Source organism: Terrapene carolina, unplaced genomic scaffold (assembly GCF_002925995.2).
Source record: "Terrapene carolina triunguis isolate 2854851 unplaced genomic scaffold, T_m_triunguis-2.0 Scaffold837, whole genome shotgun sequence".
Taxonomy (NCBI): domain Eukaryota; kingdom Metazoa; phylum Chordata; order Testudines; family Emydidae; genus Terrapene; species Terrapene triunguis.
In genome coordinates this window covers 4,259,693-4,267,567 of record NW_020665188.1, presented here as the reverse complement: position 1 = coordinate 4,267,567, position 7,875 = coordinate 4,259,693, and positions in this window count along the sequence as shown.

Below are 7,875 nucleotides of genomic sequence, written 5' to 3'. Positions count from 1 at the left end.
CCCCGTCCCTCTTCAGGGACCCTTCTCACGAGCAACTCCTTACACAGGAGGTTTTTGGGCTCCTCGCTATGGGGGCCATAGAGGAGGTTCCATCGGAGCTAAGGGGCAGGGGGTTTTACTCCCTCTACTTCCTGATCCCCAAGTCAAAAGGGGGTCTACGGCCCATCTTAGACTTGCGCGGACTCAACAAATTCATAGTAAAGTTGAAGTTCCGCATGGTATCATTGGGGACCATCATCCCTTCACTGGATCCTGGAGACTGGTTCGCCGCCCTCGACATGAAGGACGCTTATTTTCATATAGCGATCTATCCGCCTCACAGGCGCTTCCTGCGATTTGTAGTAAACACAGTGCACTACCAATTTGCAGTCCTTCCCTTCGGCTTGTCCTCGGCTCCCAGAGTGTTCACAAAGTGTCTGGCAGTCGTCGCGGCCTTCCTTCGTCGACAAGGGATACAGCTGTTCCCGTACTTGGACGACTGGCTGGTACGCGGCCGCACCAGGGACCAAGTGCAGGCTCATGTCCGCATGGTGACACACACTTTCCACGAGTTGGGCATTCTACTCAACAGAGAAAAGTCCACCCTGGTACCAACTCAGAGGATAGAGTTTATCGGAGCAGTCCTGGACTCCAGACGTGCCCGAGCCATCCTGCCAGACAGCCGCTTTCATACCATCCTAAGCATCATTCAAGGACTCAGGACTTTTCCAATCACCACCATAAGAACATGCCTTGCCCTATTGGGCCACATGGCCTCGTGCACCTACGTAACCAGGCACGCCAGGCTACGACTTCGCCCACTGCAGGCTTGGGTGTCATCGGTCTACCGTCCTCATCGAGACGACCTGAATATGGTGGTCACGGTTCCGGCCTCGGTCTTGGCCTCCCTCACCTGGTGGACGGATCGTACGGTGGTCTGTGCAGGAGTGCCCTTTCACGCCCCACAACCCTCCCTCCACCTAGTCACGGATGCTTCATCTCTAGGATGGGGCGCTCACCTCGGGGAGCACCATACCCAGGGCCTGTGGTCCGTGGCCCAACTAGCCCTCCACATCAACGTCCGAGAGCTGATGGCGGTGCGCCTAGCTTGCCAGGCATTCCTCAACTTCCTACAGGGCCGTTGCGTGTTGGTTCTCACCGACAACACCACGGCCATGTTCTACATCAACAAGCAAGGCGGAGCCCACTCATCGCTCCTATGCCAAGAGGCCATTCGCCTGTGGGACTTCTGCATCGCCCACTCGATACATCTCACGGCATCCTTCCTTCCTGGAGTCCAGAATACGCTGGCGGACCGTCTCAGCAGGTCCTTCCAGACACACGAGTGGTCCATTCGCCCGGACGTCATCTATTCCGTCTTCCAGAGGTGGGGATTTCCCCAGGTCGACCTCTTCGCATCTCGGGCCAACAGGAAGTGCCAGGTATTCTGCTCCCTGCACGGACGAGCCCCGGGCTCTCGGTCAGACGCCTTCCTTCTAACATGGAAGGATCACCTGTTCTACGCCTTCCCTCCATTTCCACTGGTCCACAGGGTGCTGCTCAAGATCCGCAGGGATCATGCACGAGTGATTCTAGTCGCTCCCGCTTGGCCGAGGCAGCACTGGTACACCACACTGCTGGAGCTTTCAGTACGAACGCCGATCACGCTCTCCTTGACTCGGGACCTCATCTCCCAGGACCACGGCCGGTTGTGTCACCCCGACCTACAGTCTCTCCACCTCACGGCGTGGATGCTCCATGGTTGAGCCGGACAGAGCGGCAGTGCTCGCAGGCCGTCCAGCAGGTTCTGCTGGGAAGTAGGAAACCCTCTACGCGGACCACTTATCTAGCTAAGTGGAAGCGGTTCTCCTGTTGGTGTGAGCAACGAGCTACTTCTCCCTCGCTGGCACCTAGCCCCTGCATACTGGAATATCTCCTGTCCCTAAGACAGCAAGGCTTGGCGACATCCTCAATCAAGGTTCACCTCGCCGCTATTTCCGCTTTCCACCCAGGAGAACTCACGTCCTCGGTCTTCTCTAACCCGATGGTCGTTAGATTCCTCAAGGGCTTAGACCGGCTGTACCCACAGCAACGCCAACCCGTTCCGACGTGGGACCTCAACCTCGTTCTCTCCAGGCTCACAGGACCTCCATTTGAACCATTGGCGACCTGTTCACTCCTGTACTTATCCTGGAAGACAGCCTTCCTCGTAGCCATCACCTCAGCACGACGCGTTTCTGAACTCAGAGCGCTTACGTCCGAACCCCCATACACGGTGTTCCACAAGGACAAGGTGCAGCTTCGCCCCCACCCTGCCTTTCTTCCAAAGGTGGTCTCACCTTTCCACGTAAACCAGGATATATTTCTCCCGGTCTTCCATCCAAAGCCACACGCTACTCGTCATGACCAGCGTTTGCATTCTTTGGACGTACGCAGGGCCCTGGCTTTCTATATTGATCGTACAAAGCCATTTAGGAAGACGACGCAACTCTTCGTTGCGGTGGCCGACCGGATGAAAGGCTCACCAGTCTCTTCGCAGTGCCTGTCCTCTTGGATCACGTCCTGTATTCGTGCTTGCTATGACCTGGCCGGTGTAGAGACGCCACGCATCACCGCCCATTCCACAAGGGCCCAGGCCTCCTCGACTGCCTTCCTGGCTCAAATACCGATCCATGACATTTGTAGAGCTGCAGTGTGGTCATCGGTCCACACTTTCGCGACTCACTATGCGCTGGTGCAACAATCCAGAGACGATGCTGCTTTCGGGTCAGCGGTTCTGCACACAGCAATGTCTCACTCCGACCCCGCCACTTAGGTGGGGCTTGGGAGTCACCTAACTGGAATGGATATGAGCAAGCACTCGAAGAAGAAAAGACGGTTACTCACCGTTGTAACTGTTGTTCTTCGAGATGTGTTGCTCATATCCATTCCAAACCCGCCCCCCTTCCCCACTGTCGGAGTAGCCGGCAAGAAGGAACTGAGGGGGCGCTGGGTCGGCTGGGGTATATATCCAGCGCCATGAAGGCGCCACTCCAGGGGGCTCCACAGCCGACCCACCGGGGGTTGCTAGGGTAAAAATCTTCCGACGATCGTGCACGCGGCGCGCGCACACCTAACTGGAATGGATATGAGCAACACATCTCGAAGAACAACAGTTACAACGGTGAGTAACCGTCTTTTTTCCTCAGGTATTCCAGGATTTAAAGCAGTTCTGGATTAAAGACCAGTTTGGGTGGAGTTTGATTTCAGGGGGTTCGGGACATGGTGGTGGGGTGTATTTCTAAGCATGTCCATTCCACTGCTCTTCTAGAGACAAGGTTCAAATAAATTTATCACATTTGGGAGAGTGAGCTGGGAACTTGTCTTTGAGCTTGTCTCCTACCCGTGGATCACTGGGGGCAAAATGCTACAGCTGCTGTAGCACTTCAATGTAGACACTACCTATGCCATCAGTGTAGGTAATCCACCTTCCCGAGGTGGATTCGATAGAAGAATTCTTCCATCAACCAAGTGCTGTCTGCATCAGGGGTTAGATCAGTGTTGTTACATCTCTCAGATATGGATTTTTCATACCCCTGAGAGAGGTAGCTATACCAATATAAAAGCCTATTGTAGACCAGGCCTAAATCACCTTTGCTCTGGTTTTCCTTTTCCTCGTTGGTGTCTCAGTTCCCTCCATCCTCTTTCTGTTGTATCCAGCATGCAATAATGACACTGCTGCTTCCTAGGGGCATGCTTCGTCTTCCTGGGGCAAGAGGGCAATGCAGGGCCAGTGCAACCACTAGGCAGCTGACTAGGGTGCCATGATTTGGGGGTGCCGCCGCCAATCAAGATGCTGGCTGCAGATCGCAGACTGTAGGGAGGGAAGACGTATATAATAAGAACCACACTCCCAATGAATTGCTCTCCTGCCTTTAGAAAGTCAGCGAAGTCCTTTGATTTGATTGCTGTGTTAATAGGTACATTTACACAGTAATAGCTCCTTTTGTCTTGTAGATTGCACAGCAGCCAGAAGGAGAGTGGAGCAGCTTACACTTCCTGCCGCAAGACCCCGGCTGAGCCTGAGCTGTGCAACATGTCAGTGAGGTGCAGCCGGGGCCAGCTTGCATGGCATACTCGGAGAGCGGGCTGCAGGATTTGCAGGCAGAGGCTCTCCTGCTCCCTGGGGAGAGAAGGGAGGGATGCCGCAGCTGGCAGCTCTGCGGGCTCTCTCGCGTGGAGGGGCAGCTAAGCCTCTTTAACCCACCTCCCTGTGCCCTAGCTTTCTACCCTCCCAACCCTGCTTTGGTGTGAGGGCCGCGCAGTCCTGCCTGCCCCACGCCCCCCTCCCAGAGTGAGAGACCAGCATTCAACTCCCCAGCCCGGGTGCAGGATGGACTCGTGAAGGCAAAGCAGGCGACACGTTCCCATTGCCCTGTTGCGTAGGGTTACCATACGTCCTCTTTTTTCCCGGACATGTCCGGCTTTTCGGCACTCAAACCCCCGTCCGGGGGGAATTGCCAAAAAGCCGAACATGTCCAGGAAAATGGCGGCTCTGCTCCTCCCCTGACTCTTCGGCTCTGTTTAAGAGCCGAGCTGCCCGAGCGCTATGGGCTTCAGGCAGCCCCCTTGCCTCCGGACCCCAGCCGCCGGGCGGGCACTTCCCCGCCCGGGCTCCGGCGGCGCAGGGTCCGGAGGCACGCTCGGGCAGCCCGGCTCTTAAACAGAGCCGAAGAGTCAGCAGAGGAGCAGAGCCTCCGCGGCTCTGCTCCTCCCCTGACTCTTCGACTCTGTTTAAGAGCCGGGCATGGGGCTCTTAAACAGAGTCGGGCTGCCCGAGCGCTACCGGCTTCACGGTTTGCCGGGCAGCCTCCAGACCCTGCACCCCCAGCTGGGCGCTTCCCCTCCCGGGCTCCAGCTGTGCTGGGCAAGCGCCGTCCGGGGGCGCAGGGTCTGGGGGCTGCCTGGCAAACTGTGAAGCCGGTAGCGCTCGGGCAGCCCTTTCCCCGTGGCTGGGAGTGGGAGGGAGGAGGGGGCGGAGTTGGGGGGAGCTGGGGGTGGGGAAATGGGCGGGGCCAGGGCCCGTGGAGGGTCCTCTTTTTTTATTTAATAGATATGGTAACCCTACTGTTGCAATTGCACTTGGCCCGCTGCTGCATGCCAGGGACTGGAGAGGAGAACGCCCATTTCACCTTGCAGCTCTTTGAATCCTACACCGCCCCCCGGCCAAACCCAGATTGTGCCCTCTCCACACTCAAACCCGGTCTGCTTCCCTTCCACTCTCCAGACAAACCCAGTCCTCCCAGTGACTGAACCCGGTCTGCTCCCCTTGCACTCCCCAGCCAAACCCGAACCCCCACTGACCAAACCCAGTCTGCTTCCCTTCCCCGTTTACCCGATACCCCACTGACTCAACCCAGTCTGCTTCCCTTCCCCACCAAACCCAGACCCCCAGTATGACGGAGTATCCACCATTCTAATTTTATAAATACAACAAGGAGTCCGGTTAGTCTGTTAAAGACTAACAGATTTATTTAGGCATAAGCTTTCCTGGTTAAAAAAACCCACTTCTTCAGATGCACGGAGTGAAAGTTACAGATGCAGTCATTATATAATGACACATGAAGAGAAGGGAGTACCTCACAAGTGAAGAACCAGTGTTGACAGGGCCAATTCAATCAGGGTGGATGTAGTCCACTCTCAATAATTGATGAGGAGGTGTCAATTCCAGGAGAGGCAAAGCTGCTTCTGTAATGAGCCAGCCACTCCCAGTCCCTATTCAAGCCCAGATTAATGGTGTTAAATTTGCAAATGAGTTTTAGTTCTGCTGTTTCTCTTTGAAGTCTGTTTCTGAAGTTTTTTTTGTTCAAGAATAGTGACTTTTAAATCTGTAATAGAATGACCAGGGAGATTGAAGTGTTCACCTACTGGCTTTTGTATGTTACCATTCCTGATGTCCGATTTGTGTCCATTTATTCTTTTACGTAGGGACTGTCTGGTTTGGCCAATGTACCTGGCAGAGGGGCATTGCTGGCACATGATGGCATATATCACATTAGCAGATGTGCAGGTGAATGAGCCCTTGATGGTGTGGCTGATGTGGTTGGGTCCTCTGATGGTGTCGCCAGAGTAGATCTGGGGACAGAGTAGGCAACGAGGTTTGCTACAGGGATTGGTTTCTGTGCTGTGGTGGTGTGTGGTGTGTAGTTACTAGCGGACTCCTTGTTGTTTTTGTGGATACAGACTAACACAGCTACCCCCTGATACTTGACACCATGCAAGGCTCTAATTTTATAAATTTTATTAACAACAATAATTGGATATTATAAAGGTAGAATAAAATGTAGTAGATTTTGATATGAAAGAATAAAGGACGGAAGTGACAGTGTGTTGTGTATAATGTATGTGATTTATTTTAAGATCAATGCTATGTTGTGCAAAGTGAAAACAATAACAATGTCAACGCTGTCAGGTTATTCATTTATTTTTATTAAATATCATAGAATCATAGAATATCAGGGTTGGAAGGGACCTCAGGAGGTCATCTAGTCCAACCCCCTGCTCAAAGCAGGACCAATTCCCAACTAAATCATCCCACCAGGGCTTTGTCAAGCCGGGCCTTAAAAACCTCCAAGGAAGGAGACTCCACCACCTCCCTAGGTAACGCATTCCAGTGCTTCACCACCCTCCTAGTGAAATAGTGTTTCCTAATATCCAACCTAGACCTCCCCCACTGCAACTTGAGACCATTGCTCCTTGTTCTGTCATCTGCCACCAGTGAGAACAGCCGAGCTCCATCCTCTTTGGAATCCCCCCCTCAGGTAATTGAAAGCAGCTATCAAATCCCCCCTCATTTTTCTCTTCTGGAGACTAAACAATCCCAGTTCCCTCAGCCTCTCCTCATAAGTCATCTGCTCCAGACCCCTAATCATTTTTGTTGCCCTCCCCTGGACTCTTTACAATTTTTCCACATCCTTCTTGTAGTGTGGGGCCCAAAACTGGACACAGTACTCCAGTTGAGGCCTCACCAATGTCAAATAAAGGGGAACGATCACGTTCCTCGATCTGCTGGCAATGCCCCTACTTATACAGCCCAAAATGGCGTTAGCCTTCTTGGCAACAAGAGCACACTGTTGACTCATATCCAGCTTCTCGTCCACTGTGACCCCTAGGTCCTTTTCTGCAGAACTGCTACCTAGCCATTTGGTCCCTAGTCTGTAGCAGTGCATGGGATTCTTCCGTCCTAAGTGCAGGACTCTGCACTTGTCCTTGTTGAACCTCATCAGGTTTTTTTTTTTGGGCCAATCCTCTAATTTGTCTAGGTCCCTCTATATCCAATCCCTACCCTCTAGTGTATCTACCACGCCTCCCAGTTTAGTGTCATCTGCAAACTTGCTGAGAGTGCAGTCTACACCATCCTCCAGATCATTAATAAAGATATTAAACAAAACCGGCCTCAGGACCGATCCTTGGGGCACTCCGCTTGAAACTGGTTGCCAACTAGACATGGAGCCATTGATCACTACCCGTTGAGCCCGACGATCTAGCCAGCTTTCTATCCACCTTACAGTCCATTCATCCAGCCCATACTTCTTTAACTTGGCAGCAAGAATACTGTGGGAGACCGTATCAAAAGCTTTGCTAAAGTCAAGGAATAACACATCCACTGCTTTCCCCTCATCCACAGAGCCAGTTATCTCATCATAGAAGGCAATTAGATTAGTCAGGCATGACTTGCCCTTGGTGAATCCATGCTGACTGTTCCTGATCACTTTCCTCTCCTCTAAGTGTTTCATAATTTATTCCTTGAGGGCCTGCTCCATGATTTTTCCAGGGACTGAGGTGAGGCTGCCTGGCCTGTAGTTCCACGGATCCTCCTCCTCCCCTTTTTTAAAGATGGGCACTACATTAGCCTTT